Source organism: Onychomys torridus, chromosome 3, assembly GCF_903995425.1.
Source record: "Onychomys torridus chromosome 3, mOncTor1.1, whole genome shotgun sequence".
Classification (NCBI taxonomy): Eukaryota; Metazoa; Chordata; class Mammalia; order Rodentia; family Cricetidae; genus Onychomys; species Onychomys torridus.
Window position 1 is genome coordinate 87736132 of NC_050445.1, and position 24293 is coordinate 87760424.

A 24293-nucleotide genomic window follows, 5' to 3' on the forward strand; every position below is an offset into this window, starting at 1 on the left:
AGACATCGATGCCTGTGACATAACTGTACTCATGTTAACAATACACGTTTACTCATGGCTTCATCCACCCTCCATACTTCACCTTTCATAACTAATGACTTGGTTTTCAACAATGACTATTCACCCATTTTTCTTTATATGAAAATTTTAATCCTATCATTCCTATCATGATTTTCCTATTATTCTTCCAAAGCCTATTAATCTCGTTTCTCATTGAATCCAATCTTAATTTCCTTTTCCTTTGATTTGTTAATGGCAGCCTTTGGTTACACAAGACTCATATCTTCCTGCAGTCAATTAATATGCCAAACAGCTCTCTGTACTTTCTTTGTATCTTTGTGATGAATTCTTTTGAGTCTGGTCCTTGTGAACCTTCAGTGGAATGATTTCTCCAGTTTCCACTGTTGTTCTGTATCTATTGTTTTTAATCCCTATAGGAGGATGACAGATTGTCTGACCTCTTGTTTGTCAACCATCAAGGTGCCAGGATTGGCAGTGATTCTATGGCTTGGCCACTTTGTTTCCTATGACACTAATGAATATGTTGATGTCTGCTTGGTGGCATACATTTTTTGAGTATCTTCCGATACACAAAGCAGCCTTGAGAAAGTACAGAGATACACACTTGGAAATAAATTTGGTGTGTCCATCTCTGACCTCTGTCCTCAGTGTCTGGCAAGGGTTCACGTAGTGCAGTTCTTTTATCTCATGTAATCTTATCCCATTACCGCTATCTAGTATTTCATGAAACACATGGAAAACTACAGTTCTGGCTAGCACCATGGGCATTTCCCATGTCTATTCTTATCACGTGTCTCAGTTTGCTGTCCATTTGATTTCCAAGAGCTTTGGCCCCCACTAGAGCTTTCAGAGATAGGACAGGAGCAAGGATGGATGCAATTAGAACCCTTCATTGGACAGGTTCAACCAGAAACACTTTAAGCAAGGAGACATATGTGTAATTTACTAGAAAATTCACTGGAATTTCTGAGAATATGACAGCTAGAGGCTGTTCTACTTCATGTTTAACAGTCGTTACTGAAGTGCAAATTTATGTAGTAAGTACATTGGCTCTACATTGACCACAAGCAAGATTTTAGATTTTTGCTTAAATTTGTCTAGTGTATTTTGAACTTGGGAGAGTAACTGGGGGCAGGTGATCAGATGCTATTCTGTATCAGAGCCATAAGGGAAAACTCGCCTTGAGCTTTTCCCCAAATGATGATGAATGTCAAGTCTGTGAAATAGGAAGGATGGAGAGTCCATTGTTTAGAGGTAGAAAAATGATCTCTAATGAACAGGGCATCAACTTAGCTGCGTGTATTTCTTTCCCTTTGTTACCAAATAATGTCTACAGTGGGTTCAGTGGTGCCTCAAAAGTGAAGGCAGCATCATTGTTTTAAGTTTTATAGACTGTAGCTCTTCTATAGATTTGAAATAATAATGACGCTAGAGAAAATTTTTTGGCCCTACAAATTTATTGACCCCCACAAATATGGGGTGATTATTTTGTAATAGAGGGACTCATTTCTCTCTTACAAATGCTTATCTGCCACATTTCAATTCACATGAGGAGCTTTTGTCTCACACTTTAATAAATTTATTGATATATATTTTTTAAAAAATGCCCAATACTTCTTTCATACAATAAACTCAAGAATATTAATCATAGAGTGTCTTCTACCATTGAATGCTTTGTTTCATGGGTTCAGTTTTCTTAGAACCTTTCATGATCTTAACAAATAATATTTATATAGTATATATTTCAAAACTAGGAGAATACATGGAGTCTGTGACCAAACAAACCCAGACTTTTTCTTGTATTGTGTGAAAATGACTGAGTTATACATGCTGTCAACATGTGAGCTCCGTAAAGGGGGCACTTTTTTATTTAACAAGCAGTCTCATGAAAGTATGTGGTGCTGTTGTTAAAATAACATCATTTACCCTTGTCAGAAAAACTAAAGAGGTACCAGGCTACTATTTTTCAAATTATGCAGCATTGATTTAGTGTAGACTGCCAAGGAGCCATCTTTATAAACCTGCTATGTAAATATGTTAAGTCCTTAATTCAATAATTCTTCTCCAAGCTCCTCCCATTCCTTCTTTGTCTTCACTGCTCCAGCCCTTTACAAATTAGGGAACTCATTATTCACAGTTCGGGAGGAACTCAAGGAGTCATGAAGAGGTAATTTATGAAGGCAAGTAACTCTCATCCTCAGTGTGCATAAATAATAATAATTTATTGTCATGATACAATGACCTGTTTTCTATTTATAGCTTTGGTCTTAAGAAAAAATAAGTGCACCATAATTTCCATGTAAAAAGATCAATTTATGAGCCACCTGTCTGTCAGAGGCAGACCTCATTTGGAAGCAAAGAGAGTGCCAATAAATTCCATTTTTTCTCCCTCTTTGGAAAACAATACAAACTTAAGGTTGTGACATTCACTCTTGCTCTTTGGCAAAGAGAGAAGATAATTTCAAGAGGGATTGATGAATTATTTGTTTCAAAGCAGGGTTCTGCACAGATATTTTATTTTGATGTGACTCTAGAATGTTTCTAAAACCTTGTTTGCAATTTTTCCAAGCCCTAGGTCTAAATTATATGCTATTTTTTAAGGAAACTCTCATCCAAGGAAGGCAGTCAATGACATGACTTCTAGCTAAACTTTTATAAAGCAGTTTACTTCTGGTGTGATTAGATGTAATAACATTAATTGTGTCTGGGCATGGTTTCAACCAATTCTGAGCTTACAGAGTGATGAATATGTACATATGCACTCAACCATGGGACCACAAAACAAACATTCGAAGCTCTCCAGGAGTGTCTTTCATGTCTTTCCCCAAGATATAACCTACACTAACAAGTTGTAATGCACACTTTCCAAGTGTAATGTAGACTCTTACAACTTCCGGAAACTCTTAGTCTCTATTGCTTCTCAACTCTTATACATTGAATCATTGAATCTATAGTATAAACTCATAACTCCCTTGTCATAAAAGCCATATATGGGTGTGTATGTATGCACACACATATCCATGTCTGTCTGTCTATCTAGCTAGCTAGCCATCTATCTATCTATCATCTATCTATCTATCGTTCTTTGACTGATTTGGGGCCTAATTGCTGGTTTCTGTGAATTAAAATGAAAGGATTTTGTTTTTATTTTTAATTATGTACATATGTGTGTGCATGAGGGCAGATTGTATATATGTGTGCAGATGCCCACTGAGGAGGGCAATGGGTCTCCTAGAGCTGGAGTTACAGGTGGTGTGACCCAAATAACCTCGGTGCTAGGAACCATGTCCTTTGGGAGAGCAGCAAGTCCTCTTAACCTCTGAGCCTCTCTCTGACCTGGTTTCCTTGATTTCTTTAAGGATCCAGTGGCATTCTAAGTTTTGAAAATAATAATGGTCTTTTTCACAATGGGATTCCAGTGGAATTTTGAAAGGAATAATTTTCATTCACTCATTTATTTATTCACTCACAAAACAACACATTAAATGTCTTCTGTGTCTGGGAAGGCAAGCGATAGAATGGACGTAGTAACTAAGGTCAGGAGTTGCAGTCCAGTGGAAGATATAGACAAAGATCAAGCCAAGAAATGTCCAGAGCAAAGCAGATGGCAGAAGGGCACAGGGGATTTCTGTCTCAGCTGAGGTGTTCTGGCATCGCCCCTGAGGAGTGACGTGTCAGTGGGAGTTTGGAGGAGGAGAAAGCAATAGAGAGTTAGGAAAAAAGGAAGAAAAAAAGTGAAAGGAAGAGGCCTGGACTGAAAGACAAGAAGAGAGGTCAGTGTGCCCACAGTGTACTGAGCTAGGGAGGAGGCTGTACAGAGGAGCACAGGGTTTGGGAAAGGCGACACATGAGGAACTTCTCTGCAGCCAGTATCTGAAATCTTGACATTGATTCCAATCCCAAATGCCTGGGACCTCGAGATCTCCTGAAGTTCGGGTTACATGAGCCACAACACAAGAGCATTCTGAGGCCAATTATTGGGGTGACCATGTGACACAGCGTCATCGATGGTATGGAGTACTGAAGCCTTAGATGATGTGCCCAAGGAAAGGAGCAAGGAGCCATTTCAGACCCAAGGTAGGGATTCATGCAAGGACTTACTCCAGAGCCACATGAAGAGACTCTCTGGGAGCTCTTCCCCAAGTGGTAATGAATGTCAAGTCTGTGGAATCTGAAAGATGGAGACCCCAGAGTTGAAAGGAAGAAAAAGGGTCTCTAACAAGTGGAAACCAACCCAGGTCCAAGTACCTTTAATCCTGAAGTAGTGACTAAAGGTATACATTTTATCATTGACCTTGTTGGAACATGGACCACACCTTAAGAACTGCTGGAATATAGTTTGGTGACATGGACCTTGGGTAATTTAAAGTCACTTCTTACTATTGCTGAAATGTGAAGCATCCCTCATCAGACTCACGTGTTTGAACACTCGGTCCTCAGCTTGCAGCCCTGTTTTGGGAGATTGCAGCCAAGTGACCAGCTGCATTCAGTATGTTTCCACTGTTGTGGACTGAACGGCCGCTGTCACCATGCCACTGCCAGAACCTCCAAGCCACTGTCCTCAGAGCACTTCCTTTGGCTTAAGAAAGGTTTTCCTTCTCTGTTTACTGAAAGAGCTTTTCTCTCTGGTTTCTGGATCTATGCATTTGCTTTACATGTCTGTTCCTGAGCATTCCCCTCCCTATGGAGAAAGTAGATTTATTCAAAGGCAATCAAAGGGCCCATCTGCAGAATGGCAAAGTCAAGCCTATCCAATGCATATTGCCACAAAGAGGAGATACTGATCCTCCCAAAGAAAAATCAAATGTCTTTAATGGTCAAAGGAATAGAGAAATAGTGGGAAAAATCAAGCAAACAGCCACGGTTGTCGGTTAAGTAATCACCGTGTAGCAGTACACATATCCTGTTTTCTCCAATGTGAGAATTCTTTCATGGCTCTCATTCCTGTGATCCCTCGTGAGTGAGCAGCGGGAAGCAATCTCTCATTTAATAGTAGGGGTGGGGGTTGTGCAGGCGACACTTGACTTAATCACACCAGTAAGCAAGCCCAACTCCCAGAGATGTCGATCTCCGTAATCATCCTTGTCTGCTTGGGGCGTCCTGCAGCCTCAGGATGCTGAAAGGACTACAGAGAACTCTAAATGGAAAGTACAAACCACACAAAGAGAAGACCAACAGCCTGCCGCAGGGAGAGTGTGCCCTCAGATGCTTTGTATGCCAAGCTGAGATTCTGACAAACTCAGAAGATCGCTGGGGTTCTGCTCCCACAAATGAGCCGGGACTCCGGGGAAGAAGTCTGGGTGCTGCAATCAAAGGGTTTTTTTGTTCAGCATTATGCTCTCACAAACATTCCTGACTGGGCTGTCCTTTGATAAAGTAGTGTTCACTGTGGTGCCGAGCTTTGAAGCCTTAAAAGGCACACAGCAGTAAGTAGCATTATTTTAATGTATCACGAGTGTCTGAGTATCAGCAAGAGTTATAGAACATCAGAGAATCAGCCTTGTTATGATGTGTCTGACTGTCGTTATATATCCACAAAAGGAAAGAGGTGTGTGTGGTCTCTTACCTGCTGCATTTTACTTCTCAACTGTATTTTAGGATTTTTATGGTAGCAGCCCCAACATTTTCCTGCTTGCCAACAGTTTTATTTATAGTCTAGCACATTCTGTTTCACTTAAAGGATGAGAGCCTGAAGAAAAATTTATTAGATCCAACTGAAAAGTTGCCTGGGTTGAAATGCTCCCTTCCCCTTGCAGACGGCTCCCAACCTTACCGGCTCTGCTGCAGACAGCCAAAGCCAGCTGGTATACTGGAACATCTAGGGAGAACTATCCAGATCTCCATTGTCTGAGTCGACAAACTTAGGGGAACTTTTCTGAAGGATTTTTTTTTTGAAGTGTTACATCTTCATGATAGAAAATTGGCAAGTATTTTATAGTTTAAGTAAGAATTACTCATAATTTCACAAATGGAGATAACCACCATTCTTACTGAACATGGATCTGCACTATCTTTTCACTATATTGGGAACTTTTGCTTGTTTCAATTAGAAATGCCTCAGAAAATCAAAGAGAGTAAAGTTGGACACAATGGCACACACCTGTAATTCCAGAACTTGGGAGTCTGAGGCAGAAGAACTGTAATAGCTAAGCCACCCTGGGCTACACAGGCAGACCCTATCTCGAACAAAACAAAATGTTAAGTAAGAAGGTGAATGGGAGTATAAAGTGTAAGTGAAAATGACTGGAGAGCCAATAATCTTCCGAGAATTACCAATTTAAGGGGGAGGGATTAAAGATTCATCCTAGGTCCTGTACCATAGCACCACACACCCATAGAGTAAGTCTGTGGTGTCCAGACTGGCTGAAATAGTAAAGGCTGGCATTACAAAGTGTTGGCGAGGTCATGGAACATCCTCAGCTCTCCTGTCTTGCTGATGGGAATGACGTTGATCAAACACTGAAAGGCAGCATAAAAGTTGATTGTAGAGCGCAATGTATGCTAATTAGCAATTTGATGAGGTTTACTCAAAGGAAACAACACATACCTCTCCTGAACAAACATCTGTCTAAAATACTCTTTTTTACAAAAGATTAAGATAATTTGTGAGCATGGATGAGTACCTATATGGATGTATATACATCGTGTGTGTGTGTTGGGGGGTAGGGCTGTGGTTAAAAGAGGGTATCGGATCCCCTAGAACCAAAGTTACAGAAGGTCATGAGCCATCATGTGCATGCTGGGAATCAAACCCAGTCCTCTGGCAGATCAACCAGTGTTCTTAACCTCTGAGCCATCACTCTAGCCTCCTAATAATATTTTCAACAGCTTTGTCTGTAATGGCTGAGAACAGAAAACAACCAACACACACAAGAGTCCAAATAAACAATGTTGGATAACATACATGACTAGCAACATAATTCTGCCAAAGAAAGAAGCCAGCAAGGAAGGCAATATGCTATACAATTCCATCCAAAGAAAGTTCTAGACCTCCTGATTATTTGCAACAATATGCTCAGTCACCCACAATGTGTAAAACTCCCTGGTCTTGGAGAATCCATCTCCTCACTGAGGAGTATCAGTTCTGGAAAGCTGATAATCTGCTGAGTAGATTGGTTTCACTCTGGTTTAGTTTTGAATTCTTTGTTTCCTAGTGATAGTGAGTCTTTTTTTTCCCTATTTGAAGGAGGGGTATTTATTTTGTTTTCTATAGCATTTGTCTTGGAAATGACCAATGAACTATTTTATTTTTCTGTTGCTGCTGAGTCCTTTTCCCTGAGCCACTTACGAGTTCTTTGTGAACTAAGAGCATGAATGTGATGGCATTTTTTTTTTTTTTTTTTTTTTTTTTTTTTGTGGCAAGTACTTTTCTTTTTCAATTTGTTTCCTTTTGGGGTTCTGTTTTAAAATGGCAAACTTCTTTGGTGTAATAGTAAAATGTGTTGCTTTTCTCTGTGGATACTTATCCTGTGCTTTCCTTGCCACAGACTAAACTACAGAGACCTTTGCTTAACTTTTCTTTCATAATTTAATTTTTAAATAAAAATTTACATTAATCTGAATTTACTTCTTTATTCTTTCTTGAATGTTGACAATCTTGCAGGACATTTTTATAAAACATTCTTCATTGTGTAGTCTGTAGCACATCATCAATCAGAATCTTATGTATTGTGTGGTTGGGCATGCCATAGACTAGTTATTTACTACAGTGAACCATATATCTATTACATGAGTAGCCTTAAGGGTCAAATTATTGTTGCTTTGAGTCTTATTTAATATGGCCAGTTTTAGACACTCACTTATTTTTGAGATATCCTTTAGCTTTTATGGTTGACTTGATTCTCCAAACCCTGGAGTTGATTACTAGATAGTGTATAAGATAAGAGATAAAAATATCTAAAGCAACAGACAGCTTTGGAATATTTATGCAGAAATATTCAAATGCTACAATATAAGCAAATTGCTAAGATAGCAAACATTTAGCATTTTATATAGGTAGGAACTATTGTTTTTCACAAGCTATCACATTTACTTGCCCCTAAAGCTTATATGAAGTAGATACTTCTCCACTTACTTCTTTGTGAATAAGAAATCTGAGCCTTTGGGAGGTGGAGTCTTTGGGAGGTGGAGCCTTCGGGAGGTGGAGCCTTTGGGATGTGGAGCCTAGCTGGCAGAAGTAGATCACTGTAGGCAGGCTTTGGAAGGTTACACCTGCCTAGGTTAATTCTGCTCTGCTGCAGTGTGAAAAAACACTATTTTACCATGGACTGTGTTGTGCTGTCCTGCCTTCTCTGCCATGATGGACTGAAACCATCAGCAGACATAAATCTTCCCTCTGTGAAGTTGTTTTTGTCAGAGATGTGGCCACAGCCACATGAAAGTAGCTGATCTACCAACCGAAAGTACCCAAATCTGCATCGGAACACTGGTGTGCACGTGTGGGAGCCTAGAAGCATTGTTCTTACTAGCCAGTGGTGCCAACAACCCAAATATCCTCAACTGAGAACTGCGTGACCCAGGAGCACTCGCTGCTCTTGCAGAGGTCCCAGGTTTGTTTCTTAGCACCCATGTGGTATTTCACAGCCTTCTGTGACTCCATTTCCCTCTGGGGGATCCAACGCCCTCTTCTGGCTTCTGTGGCCACCAGGTGTGCATATAGTTCACATCATACATGCAGGCAAAGCACCCATGCACGTAAAATTAAATAAATAAATCTTAGAAAATAAAAGGTAGCGGCTGGAGAGATAGTTCAGTGGTTAAGACCACTAGTTGATCTTCTAGAGGACCTGAGTTCAAGCCCAGGGGAGATGGCTCACAGCTGTCTGTAACTCCAGTCCCAGGGGACCTGACACCCTCTTCTGGCCTCTGTGGATATTGCTCAGATGTGATGCACAAACACGCATGCAGGCAAACACCCATACACATGAAGTAAATAAACTATAAAAATTAAATAAATAATAATAAAACAAGATCAATGAAACTTGAAAAACTTGCCCAGGGAAAGAAATCACAGAGCAGTGAGCCACAGATGGCTTCAATTCCATTTGTGTGGTATATCCAGAAAAGGCATGCTCTCCCAGAGACCAAAAGCAGTGCAGTGGTTGTTGGGGGCTGAGGGGAAGAGGATTCCCCGAGAGAAGGTTTTTAAATGGAGCTAAATAGAGGTGCTGGTTGCTGAGACTGTACTAGCTCTACTGAACTGTATACCTTAAAATGGTCAGTTTTCTGCTATGTAAGTTTTGTCTCCAGCAGTGATGGGGACACTTCACTTGCAGAATAGATAGAAGGGGACTGTTAATGCGTACAGCTAAGCATTAATATATGAAAGAATGAGCAGAGGGTCACGGGTGTGTACACACGAGGTAAGGGCATTCTGATCAAAAAGACAGAAAAATCTGTGGAGAAGCAGGGTCATTGAGGCTGGAGATATGGCTTAGAGGTTTAGAGTGAACGTTGCTCTTATAGAAGGTGCAAGTTTGATTCCTAGCACTCAGGTGGAGTGGTTCACAAGCACCTCTTGCTCCAGCTCCAGGGTCTTCAACACTCATTCTGGGGATACCCAGGCATCTGCACTCATGTGAACATACTCACACATAGCAACAAACACGGACACATGATTAAAATAAAATAAATATTAGTAGAAAGAACACTCATGAGCATAAAACAGAGTGAGTGAAGGAACTTGGTGATGTTGGCTCTGGTGAGAGAGAGAGAGATGGGTGTTACAGTTAAAATTAAAGCATGATATTAATTCAACACATACTTACCAATTCACCTTTTCAAATGCCCAGGACTGGAATCTCAAGAAACATTTATAGGTAGCAATATAAACTCAGGCTGGCTTAGACATTTGTTATTTCAGTAGAGTCCAGCTGCTTAGGCCTTGTGTATCACAGGGTGTTGCTTAAGCATCTCTAGTCGTAGTCCTGAGCCAACCTGAGCAGTCTTGTGTGGTGGTATTGTGTTCCCCGAAATATTGTGCATGCTAATAAACTTATCTGGGGTCAGAGAACAGGACGGCCACAATATTAAACATAGAGAATAGGCAGTGGTAGCACATGCCTTTAATCCTAGCATTCCAGAGGCAGACATTTACCTGGATCTCTTTGTGTTCAAGGATACAGCCAAGCAAGGTGTCTCACGCCTTTAATCCCAGGGAGTGATGGCACAAAGAGGAAAGATATATAAGGCATGGAGACCAGAAGCTAGTTAGGCTTTTGGCTGGTTAAGCATTCAGGCTTTCAAGCAGCAGTTCAGCTGAGATCCATTCTGGATGAGGACTCAGAAGCTTCCAGTCTGAGGAAACAGCATCAGCTGAGGACCTGGTGAGGTGAGGTAGCTGTGGCTTGTTCTGTCTCTCCAATCTTCCAGCATTCACCCTAATAACTGGCCTCAGGTTTGATTTTATTAATAAGACCTTCTAACAATTCATGCTACAGTCTTGTGTGCATTTTCTCCATGTAGATATTCACTTACTCCTCATGCCTGATGCTTATAAGTTTGTTCTTAACTGACCTACCCCTGCCACTACCATTGCTCTGCCCATACCCTTTTGGCTCTGGCAAAATATCAATGCCAGGGTCTCCTTCCTGTTGTCTTCCTTTGCCGTAAAAGTCCAGCCTTCACAGACACACAGACACACAGACACACAGACACACAGACACACAGAGAGAGAGAGAGAGAGAGAGAGAGAGAGAGAGAGAGAGAGAGAGAGAGAGAGAGAGCAGAAACACTGGAGAAATCACACTCCTCCAAATCACACATCTCTCTCCTGTGGGTGGAATAACTCTGAGGTGCATTTTCAATACATGGTTCCAGAGTCCCAGGCAGAATGCAGCTCCAGATGCTCACAGTAAGACCCTTCTCCCAGTGATCCAATGACTGGTCTCCTCCCCTTGGCTGCCTCACTTTCTCTCTTCCTGGCTTGTTCTCATTCGTGGTTTAGGGTCTGTTTTGAGAGAAATACCAAGACAGATACTTACATTCCAACTGAAATCATATTCTTAGTATTTCAGTGAGAGTCTAGTCAGGAAAAGAGAATTCACCAAAGGGATTAATTATATGGAATAAGTTAACAAGAAAGAAGGAAGCCTTTCCTGACCCATAGACAAGGTGAAACCCTTCTGCTCTCTCCTAGTTCACTTAGGCATTGGTTTGATTTTTTTAAAGATTTATTTGATTTTTATATATGTGTATTGTGTGGGTTTATATTTACAAATATGGGTGAGTGCCAGAAAAGGGTCCCTTGGAACTGGAGTTAAAAGCACTTAAAAGTCACCTAGTGTGGGTACTGGGAACCAACTCCAGTCCTTTGAAAGAGCAGCAAGCATTCTTAGCAGCTGAAGTCACCCGACTTTTTATTTCTGTGACTATTCAACTAATGTCTGTTTCTCGCTAGATTACAAATCCAAGAGAGATTCAGCAGTAAGACCATCTCTTTCTTTGCCTTCTCTTGTATCCCTAGTGTGCAGGGCAATCCATAGCACAGAGCAGGAGCCCACAAAATGCCTGGTGGCAGAAATGATGGCATGACAATGTGCCAGAGCCTGCCTGCATGAGCTCATGAAAGCCAGTGACAAGGTTTTCTTCCCAAGTCTATGTTCAGTGTCCAGTTGATATTTAAAAACTGGCCACCCTGGGAGTGGAGTGTTTATACCACAGAAAACATGGTTTCCTCAGTTGCTTTCTTATACGACCAAGGATCACCTGTCTGGTACCACCCAGAGTGACCTGGACCCTCCCACATCAATCACTAAGAAAAATGCCCCCACAGGCCAACCTGGTGGAGGTGGGGATTCTCAAAGAGGTTTCCTCCTCTCAAATTACTTTAGCTGGTATCAAGTTGACAAAAACAAACAAACAAATAAGTAAACAGCCAGCACGCCAGCATGCCATTAGCTGATCACACTTGACACGGGGAGGAAATACATTAATTTCCCTATCTATATGTCAGTTATCACTACTCTCATTAATAGTCTTTGCCACAACTATATTTGCACACCCAGAGGAAGATGTTTTCTTGGAGTTCCCTCTTGGCACAGTTGGCTCACGTAGCTTTTCTGTTCTATGATTTAAAAGACTGAACAACGTAGGATTGGCAACGTGGTTATTCCTTCCAGCATCCAGGAACACACATGCCTTGTGGACAGGCTACACACAGAGGCCTCCAACCCAGCCTCTTGCAAATGGCTGCTGCCCTTGTACACGTTTGCTGTGACTGTTCTCCAGAGCAGTGTGGTTCTCAGCCTTCCTGATGCATGTGACCCTTTAATACTGTCCCTCATGTTGTGCTGACCCCAACCATAAAATTATTTTCATTGCTAGTTGATAATTGTAATTTTGTTACCGTGTAACTGTAATTTTGGTACTGTTATGAATTGTAATGTAAATATTTGTGTTTTCTGATGGTGTAACCCCTGTGAAAGGGTCATTCCAGGGGTCTCGAACCATAGGTTGAGAATCATTGCTCCAGAGTCTACAATTGTTGAGTGCTCGTTTCTGCGCATAGGACAGTCACTGCTTCCCATGAGTCTTTCTGGTTCAGCCTTGTTCCTTTCTCTAGTCACCTGTCTACACTGCAGAGACAATAGTGTCTTCACTCACAAGAAATTCCAATGGCATTCCTGGAAGAGGGAGATCTGTGAGCATCTAACCATCACTTAAGATGTCTTTGAACCAGCCACTGCAATTAGGTTACTAAAGACTTGCGCAGCATGTGAGAAAATCATTTAATATATATTAATGTTAGAGCGGTTGTTCCATCTTTACTTCCAATCAATGCCTTTCAGTTTCATTGTTTCATGGCTCAAAAGAAATGAGGGAGCTTACTATAAGCTGCTCAAGGCAGTGGCACCAGACTATCCTAGAGAGTATTTTAGTCTTTGCAAACATGCATTGTCAGGTGCAAATAATAATTAGCAAAAGGTAATGCATGACAATTTCATGGACAGGTCCTTGAGCCAGGAAATCATTTAGTAGTGTGAAGAGTCTTGCTTTACTATGCCCACACAGAGGAAATGGAGAGACTGGACATATTCATATGTTTACATCCTGTAAGGTCACATTTTATGTAGGAAACCTCCAGTCACCAATAGATTTGATAACGTGGGCTTAGCTAGCCTAGAACGTGACTCTGCCAAGAGGAAATCCTAGCTTAAGGAGGTCAAATGGAGCCAAAAGACAATAACTGCCAGCATTGCCCGACTGAAGGACCCAGAAGGCAGAGGTAAGCTGGTGATTAGAGATGTGTGCCATAGATACAGAAGGGAAGAGGAGCGTCTGTGCCAACCACAAGGTACACTGCTTTCAAAAGTACACATGATCAGCCAGGTAACGGTGGCGCACACCTTTAATCCCAGCACTTGGGAGGCAGCGGAGGCTCTCTGTGAGCTGGAGGCCAGCCCGGGCTACAGAGTGAGTTCCAGGACCGCCAGGGCTACACAAAGAGAAACTCTGTCTGGAAACCCCTGCAAAGACACTTTATTAATGACTTGAGGGATTTTTACATGAATAAAATGTGTTTTGATTCTATTCACTCCCCCATTTCTCTCCATAACTCCTCTTAGACTCTCCTCCACTTTATACTTCCCAACATCATGTTCTTTTTATTTAAAAAAATGTGCTGAATGTATTTAATTTAATTATTTTAGATCACATTTGCTTCAGGTCTAGCTGGGCAATACCTTTTGTGGGCATATAAGAAGTAACACTGAAAGAGGCTAATACTTTATAAGTCACACCCAAGGAACTACATAAAAGAAAACTTGATTATTTAAGCATAAGTAAGTAACAGCAATTCGAACCAACTGTGTAAACTTAAGCTAAACAGCCATTCGTTCAATAACCACTTATCTGGAGCCTGTGTCATCATGTACCACGCCAGGCCTTAGACAAACTAGAATTTATACAATTCTCTTCTTGCCTCCTGATACCTCATAGTCTAAGACCAAAAAGTTTACACTTTTCTGATTTTGGTAATACACTAACCTTTGTCACAGGGAAGTTTTGAAGGTCACGTTGTAGGTTGTTAATGATAAGCAAAGAAGCTGACCTGATAGTTAGTATTCATCAAATAGAATTCTAACCCCAAAACAACATTTCAATGCCCATAAGAATTGTTCTCAGACTATACACTTATGGCGTAGGCTCAGAAGGGAAGTGTATATACACATACAATTATCTTTCCTGGTTCAAATTCTCTTCAGCTGTTCTCCCTAATGAGAAGACAACGCATGTTTCCTTGTCTGGACCGAGACCCATTGTGCTTTCTAGCGGCAAAGGAATTGAGCAGCTCAGCATCCGCTCTGAAGCTGTGACAGCTCTTCCGCTTCTGTTGTGACATGTCTCACGCCTGCACATTGCAAACAGAAGGCGTACCCACCACGGTAGTCTTCACACCATTTGGGCAGGGTGTGCTGAGCGGCTTCTACATTGTAAGTAATATTCTTTATCCTCACTCATTGGTTTGGCCTGCATTTGACAATTGAGTTCTGACTGGCTGCCTTCATCCTGCCGCAGCAAAACGCTTATTCTTCAGTTGGTCCTGATGACAATGTCCATCCATTGATGGACACCCAGGTTGTTTCCAGTTCCTGGCTATTATGAATAGAGTAGCAAGGAGCATAATTGAGTAAATGTCTCAGCAGTAGGATGAAGCATCCTTTGGGTACATGTTCAAGGGTGATATAAATGGATCTTCTTTTTTTAAGGACTTATTTATTTAGTTTATGTACATGAGTGCTCTATCTGCAAATAGAGCCTGCATGCCAGAAGAGAGCATCTGATTACATTATAGATGGTTGTGAGCCACTATGTGGTTGCTGGGAATTGAACTCAAGACCACTGGAAGAGCAGCCAGTGCTCTTAACCACTGAACCATCTCTTCAGCTCTCATAATTGATCTTGAAGTAGATTGATTCCCATATTTCTTAACCTTCCTGATTATAGTTGTGTGTGTGTGTGTGTGTGTGTGTGTGTGTGTGTGTGTGTGTGTTCCCACCTCTGTGCTAATCTTCCAGAAATCCTCTTCAAAATACTAAACAGACCTGCAAAGTGTTTCCAGAATGTTCTCAACTGAGCTGGCTGTGTTTGTGTAAGTACCATTGTTTGGTTGTCATGAGGCAGGTGTACAAATAAGCAGTAGGAAAGAGAATCTGCTGAACTCCTTCCTCAGTTGTATTTTCTGCTGAAAATTTCCCAGTGGTTTGGTGTATGTCTAGGGTTTTATAGGCAAGCTAATGTAGAGTCAAATACTGGTTCCTCGTTCACCAATTGTCCTTTTACACAGGATTCGTTACAGATTATTATTGTTTTTAAGATTTCACATGGCCTAGGCTGGCCTTGATTTTGCTATGTAGCCAAGAATGACCTAGATAGACTATTTGATCCTTTGACATGTGCCTGTGGAGCACAGGTGTGCAACACCACACCTGTTATTTGCAGTGCTTCAGTTCAAGTTCAGGGCTTTGAGAAAACTAGGCAGTGATTCTATTAGCTGAGCCACATCCCCTGCTCCATGGATTTCTACACCTTCAGGTTTCTAGTTCCTCACGTACTAAGTGATGATGATGATGCTTACCTCACAGTGTTGCTATAAGGTTCTGTTTAATATAAGAGCATATACATTTGGCATCAAACTGGTGCTTAATAGATGTTTTTCTCTTTCTACTTGAAGCTATATCAGGCCATGGAACTTGTACATTGAGAGACACATTTGTTAGCTGCCAACTCCTTACAGTTTCATCAGTGCATTAAATACCTCAAGGCTGGCTGTTTCCAGTAAAGGTACAGGGTAAGACACTGAAGTGGAACACTTAAGCCTTTTACTGTCTTTTTCATCCGCTACCTAGGATGGTGGCCCTTCCTGTCTCTTGCCATTCTTTGCTCTTCTATGCAGATAAACACTCAACTCATGCAGAATGTTTATCTCTCACATTTGCTGCTAATGAGGCAACTGGTTTTCTGAATAACTGAGGCTGAGAAAACCATGCCCTGCTTCTGGTACATGGTTGAATCTTCCCAATCCTGACTCCAGCTGCTGCTTTTGGATGACTGCTGGGCATGCAGCACACCCAGACAGGAAATGAATCACATCTCTGCTCCTCCAATAGATTGTTGTCCCCATAATCAAAGGTTTCAGGAAATGGGGTTGAATGTCCAAGTTTGACCATGGACTACTCTGAAGAATAAGAAGGCTTTAGGTGACCCTCTCACAGCGGTCACCTAAAGCCATTGGAAAACACAAATATTTACATTATGATGCATAACACTAGCAAAATTACAGTTATAAAGTAGCAAAAAATGTTATGGCTGGGGTCACTACAACATGAGGACCTGTATGTATTAAAGGGTCACAGCATTAGAAAGGTTGAGAACCACTTACTTTAGACAGTGGTTTCAAAAGTATTTAGCAGACAGTAGGAACACAAGGGTGCCTGGAGAAGATTCAGTGGCACCTATCATAGACTGCACACCAGAACTGGATAGCAGGAACCTGCTGTTGAAGCTACTACACATCTTGGTTGCAGAATACAGCAAAATCAAGCTGGAGCTAAGCTAGAAGCTTCTTCCCTGCTGACTAGCCTTTATAGTGTGTGTATGTGTGTGTGTGGTGTTATTGGTTACAAGACCTGAGAAAACTTCAGTCTCTTCCAAGGTGAGAGATATTTTCAGAAAAAGACACAAGACACTGTGAGGAGGCTATCAAGGATTTGCCATGTCCAGAGGGTGTGCACAGATTCGATGTAAATCTATGGGGTTTTGTAAGAGGTATGGGCATCTGTGAACTATGATGCCTGTTACTAAGGAAGGATAGTTGGATATTGCTGACCCCTCAAGAAGTTTCCTCCTGAGATATTACAAATTCTATTTTATTGACAAGAAACCTGAAGTGCAGGGAGAGAAGAGAAGTAAGTTTCCTGTTTGCATGAATCAGGACTCTAACACAGGCAAGCTGACTGCAGGGCACTTTCAATCAGGGATTTCATTATCCGACCACTGGTGACCATTGTGGCTGATGAGTGTGGCTGGTGAATCAGTGACTTAAAAACAGGAAGTGTCAGAAGACTGCTCCATGACAATTAGATTTATTCTGTGTATATTCATATTTATGTTTGTGTACCTCAAGGTCCAATGCAAAATGAATCTCTCATTGTTAATCTCACAAAAAGTCTTAGAAGACATTTAAATAGATAATAACTATTCCTGTTATTGTTTCTGGATGAAATTATTTAGTAAAATATTGTTTCCATTAAGATTATTGTTATTGTTATTGATTTTTTGATACAGGGTCTCAATATGTAGTCCTTAGCAGGCCTAGAACTCACTATGTAGGCTAGACTGGGCTCAAACTCATAGAGATCTGACTGCTTTTGTCTTCCAAGTGCCCAAGATTATTTTTATATCACTCCCCAACCTTCCACTGTTTGGTACTCGAGCCCCAAAGGAGTGGTTCCCTGATCTCACTGGGATAGAAACGGAGAGGTACTTTTTCTTGTCAGAACTGACGTGGCTCTGATGCTCTCATCTGTGTTGGTTATTTTTTATTGTCAACTTGATCCAACATAAAGTCATCTGGGAAGAGGTAACTTCAATTGAGGAATTGCTCATACCAAATTGACATGAAGTCATGTCTATAAGAGATTGTCTTTATTGATGATTGGTGTGGGCAGGGCCAAGCCCACTGTGGGCAGCACCACCCCTAGACAGGAATAAGACCTGTATAAGAAATCTAGCTGGGCATGAATTAAAGATCAAAGCAATGAGCCGTGTTAACTCGATTTCTGCTTCAAGATGCTGCCCTGAATTCCTGTCCAGACTTTCCTAGATGGTGAACTGTGACCTGGAAGTGGAAGATGAAACATCCCTCCCTTTTTAAGTTAGTTGCCTTTGATCATAATGTTTATCAGAGCAACAGAAGGCAAACAAGATTACTCATCCAAGCCTGCTTCTTCTCTTCTCAGAGACAGGAAATGCTGTGGATGGATGAACACAGGAGATTTTGTTGAACTGAGTGACTTCTCTCCAGCAAGCTCAGGCAGACACAAACCTCAAGCTGGGCAAGATAGCTCTGTCTCACAAGGACTTGGACTTTCAAAATGAATTGAAGCTTTCATCCTGCTGTACTCCCTCCAGAAACCCTTGGTAGTTTAACCAAGTTAGTCAGGGAACTTCCTTCGTAACTGAAATTTGTATGTATCATCCATCCACACACTGAGAAGACATTGAAATCAATGCTGTAATTGATAGGTCTTTGAAGGGCCATTTTGGGCACATGATTCCGTTCATTTACTCTCTGTTAAATCGTGCTAACCAAGCATAGAAGACAGGAAAAAGATGTGAAGGTAAAGAATTAAAACAGAAATAAGTCTTCGCCAAGTCCCGGCATCTGAAGTTCCCTGGTCCCAACAGGCTGCTGCAGCATTTCCCCCTCTCTGGACAAGGAATCCTTTCTTGCTCCAGCATATTTGATGACTGTATTCTGAAGCTCCATTTAGACCAGTACAATGCAGATATGATAGAAAATGTGGAATACTGTCAGGGAGATGTCTGCATACGGCATCTTCCTACAGGAAAGCAATCACAGAGTTAAATGAAAGGAAATGGGCTCTTGCTTGCAAGAGAAGGTGTTTTGACATTTCTGTTGACAGTTTCAAAATGAAACACTGGTATTTTGGTGATGATCCAGACTGTACCAGGCACCATGGGCACTTCAATTTTGATTACCTAAGAGGATTATGCCTCCTGCTCCCTTCTGTGTGGTAATGAGATTCTCTTCCATCCTGACACACTTCTTTGGGGTTGACACCTTTCACAGGACACTGAAAGCACTTTAACCCCGTTCAGGTTTCTCCATAGTCATTCACTCAGAAATACAATGGCTGCTTCTAGGCTAGTGGGTGAGCGAGCGCTGCCTTTGATGCTTTCATGGTTCTGCTTTCTGATGTGTGGAATTGTGTCTTACACAGGGTTAAGAAAACTTGTATGGAGTCCAACACTCCTCAAAACTCCCTTAAGTTAGCCATACGGCACAATGCTTTTTAACCCACCATGAAGGCCAAGTCAGTGTTCCTTCCAGCCTTGGAACAGATGGCTGGTTCCATGGCTGGTACCAGCTGAAGCAGTTGGCTTCTACTGATGGGCCATATTGTTTGAGAAATACATCTTTCCACACATCGGAATCACATCTCAGGACAAGATTTTGACTCTTTGGGGGAGATAAGAGAACTGAAAACTACTGAAGGACACAGATTGCTATCTGCCACCGCAGGCCTGTTTGTAGAGCACACACCCATTTTGGAAAACAGCTCTGTTTTCAAATTCCTCCCCTCCCCCCTCTGTCAGGAGGAGCTGCAGCAGGGAAAACTTGGCAGGCCACACAAAGGGAATGAGAAGGCATTAAGAGGACTAGGCAAGTCAGGTGTGGTCATAACACTGACATCTGAATACAGAACCTCAGCTTACAGTGTCCAGAGTGATGTCCACTGGGTGTGCTGCTCACTTTGTCATTCGCCTGCCATTGTTCTGTCTGCATAGAGCTGTCACCTATGAGGGAAGATCGTGCTCCATTACTCGTGCAACGAATGTCTTCCTTAAATTTTTATTCAGCTCAGATAACTCTAGGAGCACCCCCATAAATCAGCCCTGTGAACGCAAAATGAAATTCCAACTCACGGCGTTTGATTTCCATAGTATAAATCCCCCAGCAGCTGACTTTATGTTACCTGTAGGAAGTCCCTGGAGGTGAACTTGATGAACGTCCTTCACCCTCCCTCTAGTGAGCTCCAGTAGCCAAAGGCCTCCTTTGTCTTATCTCGCAGTCAATAGGGCACAGTGTCTTTGATCCATTGTGCATGGTATTCAACGGCTATAAAGCATGCAAGGTAAATTCTAGAAACTGGGCCCAGGCTCACACCAGGTCTGCACAGAGGATGAGATATTCCTATTAAAATACTCCCTGGCACATTTTGAATAGTGGAACTGAGAATTAAATAAGTCATCACAGAAATAACTACGTGTTTCTGAATGGAGCAGGAAGCTGACCTGGATCCGGTACTGCTTTGTTCCACTGTCCTGTGTTTTTCCCTTTGTCCTCACTTTCAGTCATTTTATTGTGTATTTTATGTGTCATGCGAATAGCTTTATGGTGTGAGGTTTTTGCTTCGCTTTGTTAAAAAAAATGAATGACTAGATGATAAAATATTACCCTTTCCTTCTATTTTGACTATGAAAATACCAGGTATCATTAAGAATAAAGCACCATGTAAGAAACTTAATGTACATTAAATAGATTCTAATGAAAAGGTTCATAATAACTGTCTTCATTAGAGTTTCTGTTGCTGTGACAAAGCACCATAACTGAAAGCACTTTGGGGAAAGGGAATTTATTTCATCTTCTAGCTTGTAGTCCTTCATGAAGAGAAGTCAGGACAGGTTCTCAAGACAGAACAAAGGTCAGGAACCAAAACAGAAGCCATGGACGAACACGGCTTATTTGTCCACTCTCCATGGCTTGCTCAGTTTGCTTTCCTATATACAACCTAAGACCCCTGCCCAGGCGTTGGCACTGCCCACAGTAAGGTAGTCCCTCCCACATCAATCATCAGTTAACAATATGTACCACAGGCTTGCCCACAGGCCATCTGGTGGGGGCTATTTTCACAGTTAAGGTTGATGACTTTAGTTTGTTTCAAGTGACATCAAACCAACCACCCCAAACATAACTCATAGTCAAGATGTACAGGCACTTACCATGTGCCAGTCTAGAGGCGGCGCACAGTTCTTTGCTGTGGAGTCCTCTCATGGACTCTTCCCAGAAGCCTCCCCTCCTGTTTGCTAAAGCAGGTTGTTATATGATAAAAGGTAATCCATCCACTCCAACCTAATTTATTGCTTAGAAGTAAACTGCCAATTCTACCCAACACTAGTGGAGGGGATTACCCAAAGGCCAGAGCAGCACATTGGTTCTCTATCAGGGCCATCCCCATAGGGCCTTTGCATACAGATGTACATAAAGGATGTGTATAAAGTGATAAAGTCTACCTCTGCCTGTCAATTTATGGACCTCAGTGCCAGAGAGTCTGAGACACCAAGTCTACTGAAAGGCTCAAGAACCAGCATGTCTAGTAAGTTTTCACACTGATCATGTTCTGAGTGACAAAAGAAGGCACTCACTTAGTGCTAATGGCACCTGCAGTAATTTCTGTGTTTCTTTACCTTCATATAGAGACATTTCAGAGCAACTGACCATCAGCATTAAAGTTCATACTGTTGAATCTGTCGCTTTTGTCTTTGCTTTCAGAATTTGACCATTGATGAGTAACTGCAGCCTATTTGTTCTCACAATAACTCTCCAGTTCCATTTTAGTGGTGCTGCTGGGGTTTGAACCCATGGCTTCCTGTGTACTAGACTGTGTACTAGCATTCTACCTCTCTACTACCTCCCAGCCCTCCAGTACCATTTTGTCTGAGGCCTGCATTCCAAATATTTGGCAATCATTTCTTCTTGGGGACATGGTGGAAGAGGACATTTTTTTCTAGGACTATGTGCTAAAACCATAGACTGCTTGTCTAGGCTTGAGAGGCTCTCGGGGTGCAGGGCTTCCTGGTGCTGTTGTTTCTTTCAGAAAAGCATAAGGAACACGCAAACAACCCCAAGTTGGTTTGGGACTGTTGACTTTATGGATTGTAAATTTTTCAGTGTTAAAACCAAGACGGCCGGTGGGCACTATGGCAGACTGAAAACCCAAACCTTTCATTGGAGCTTGGATTTCCCTTCTTTGGAAAAGGGATTTAGCAGATGTAATTCAATTAAGGATCTAAAGATAAGATTATCCTGGATCAGCCAGCTTGGCTCAGGATACCAAGGAAGCAAAGGAAGGTTAAGCTCACCGAAGAGGAGTCCTCCAGAGATAAGGCTGCTATGACTGCAGAACAAAGCATGCCTGGGAGGAGGAGGAGGAGGAGGAGGAGGAGAGGGAGGAGGAGGAGGAGGAGGAGGAGGAGGAGGAGAGGGGGGAGGAGGAGGAGGAGGAGGAGCAAGAGGAGGAGGAGCAGGAGGAGGAGGAGGAGGAGGAGAGGGAGGAGGAGGAGGAGGAGGAGACTCGCCCCTGGAGGCAGGTGTTTCTCTTCGTGCCCACTTCCTCCTCTTCCTCCTTTCTTCCTCTTCATCTTCTTCCTCCTCTTCCTCCTTTCTTCCTCTTCATCTTCTTCCTCCACTTCCTCCTTTCTTCCTCTTCATCTTCTTCCTCCCCTTCCTCCTTTCTTCCTCTTCATCTTCTTCCTCCTCTTCCTCCTTTCTTCCTCTTCATCTTCTTCCTCCTCTTCCTCCTTTCTTCCTCTTCATCTTCTTCCTCCTCTTCCTCCTTTCTTCCTCTTCATCTTCTTCCTCCCCTTCCTCCTTCTTTTTCTCTCTCCCTGTTATCAGCCTTTTCTATTTTCTCTCTTGTAATTTACTTTATTCAGCCCCCACTTTAATGCACTGTAAAATGCACTCTCAAAGTTCTATCCACGTAGTTCACAATGTCACAGGTGTCTGTGAAGTTTCTGACTTTGTAACCAGCACACAGTTGAAAACTAGGATGCTGTCAACCAATCAATACAGTTCATCTTCTGTCCACTTCCTGTTGCAGCCCTTCTTTCCTGCCTGGGGAGGCTGACACACTCTGCTTTAGTCTATTTTCTCAACTTGTATCAGTTGTGAAGTTATAGAAACATTTCCATGTTTAGTGATTAACCTTAATTTTACAGTTACCTAGTTTCTCCATCTCTTTACAGAACAGAAGCACCATTTTTCCTTGTTGCTATTATCATTTTTACAATAGGAAAAATGTTTTAAAGTTCAGAAAACATTCCAGCATTTCTATTCTGTATAATCCTTATTCACCAGAGTTTTGTTGCTGTTGTTGTTGTTGTTGGGGGTTTTTGTTTTTGTTTTTTTGGTTTTGGAGTTTTTTGTTTATTTGTTTGTTTTGTTTTTATGCAAAACAGGGTTTCTCCTTGTAGTTTTAGTGTCTGTCTTGGATCTTGCTCTGTAGACCAGGCTGGCCTCAAACTCACAGAGATCCACCTGGCTCTGTCTTCTAAGTGCTGGGATTAATGGCATGTGCCACTGCCACCTGGCCAGAGTTGTTTTATTTTTATGTGTGTGTGTGTGTGTGTGTGTGTGTGTGTACATGTACATGTGAGTGTGCATATGGGTACCTGAGGAGACCAGTAGAAGACATCAGATCCACTAGAACTGGGGGTCACAGGTGGTTGTGAGCAGCCCAACAGGTGTGCTAGATAATGAACTCCATTCCCTGAAAGAGCAACAACGCTCTCAACCCCTTCACAACTCTCCAGCCCCGATCGCTGTTGTATGCAGACATTCCCCTTCCTCTGGATTTACTACTTTCTTCCTAAGCTTCCCTCTCCAATTGCTCTCTCAGTAAAGCACTGTGAGCAGCAAATGATTTCTGGCTGTGGACATCTTAGGTAGACTTATTCTCTTGCTAGGAGGATGTTTAACAGAGTACAGAACTCTGGGGACAGTTACATCCCTCAGCTCTTTGAAGTACATTGCTTCCTGCATTGATGTCTGACATCTGCTGTTGACAAGAAATGGACTCATCTTCATTAAAATTCTTTCCTGGAAAGTCTGCTTTTCCTCATAGCTACTTTTCAGAGTTGTTTTTTCTTCTTCATTGCGGCTCTGCAGCCTTTCTGGTGTGCTGCTGGTGGCGGCGGCTGCTCTAGACTTATTCTCCTTTCTCTGCATTCATCCTCATCATCCATTTTCACACAGCAGCCCAGTCGTGGCTATCACATTGCTGCAGCTTCATCCTCTTCCTTCTCAGCTGAAAATGGATCACCTGAACTTCAGACCTTGTCAATCGACTCTCTAGGTATCGGTTTCTCTGACAGTGATAATTGTCTCTTGCTTCCTCTTCTTCTACCTTCTGAGACGTCTTCGATGTGTCTTTCCGTGTATGCATGACTTCATTGATTAGAGTTTCTGAGGGTGTTCCTTGCAATGAGTATTTTCTTATTATTTCTTATGCTATTTTCTCTGAGAATAGTAAATATGATTATTTTAAAGTTGTAGATTTATTTTTAAACGAACTTCATTATTTTAAAAAGCTTGTAAAAGCATCACACAGATTAACCAGACCTAAAGTATACATTATGTATTTTTTGAATGAAGGCTCTCTATACATTATATGTTAAAATTGAACTAAAATCTATTATCTATAATGAAGATTCATTAATTAGCTACATCATATGGAGGATTCTTC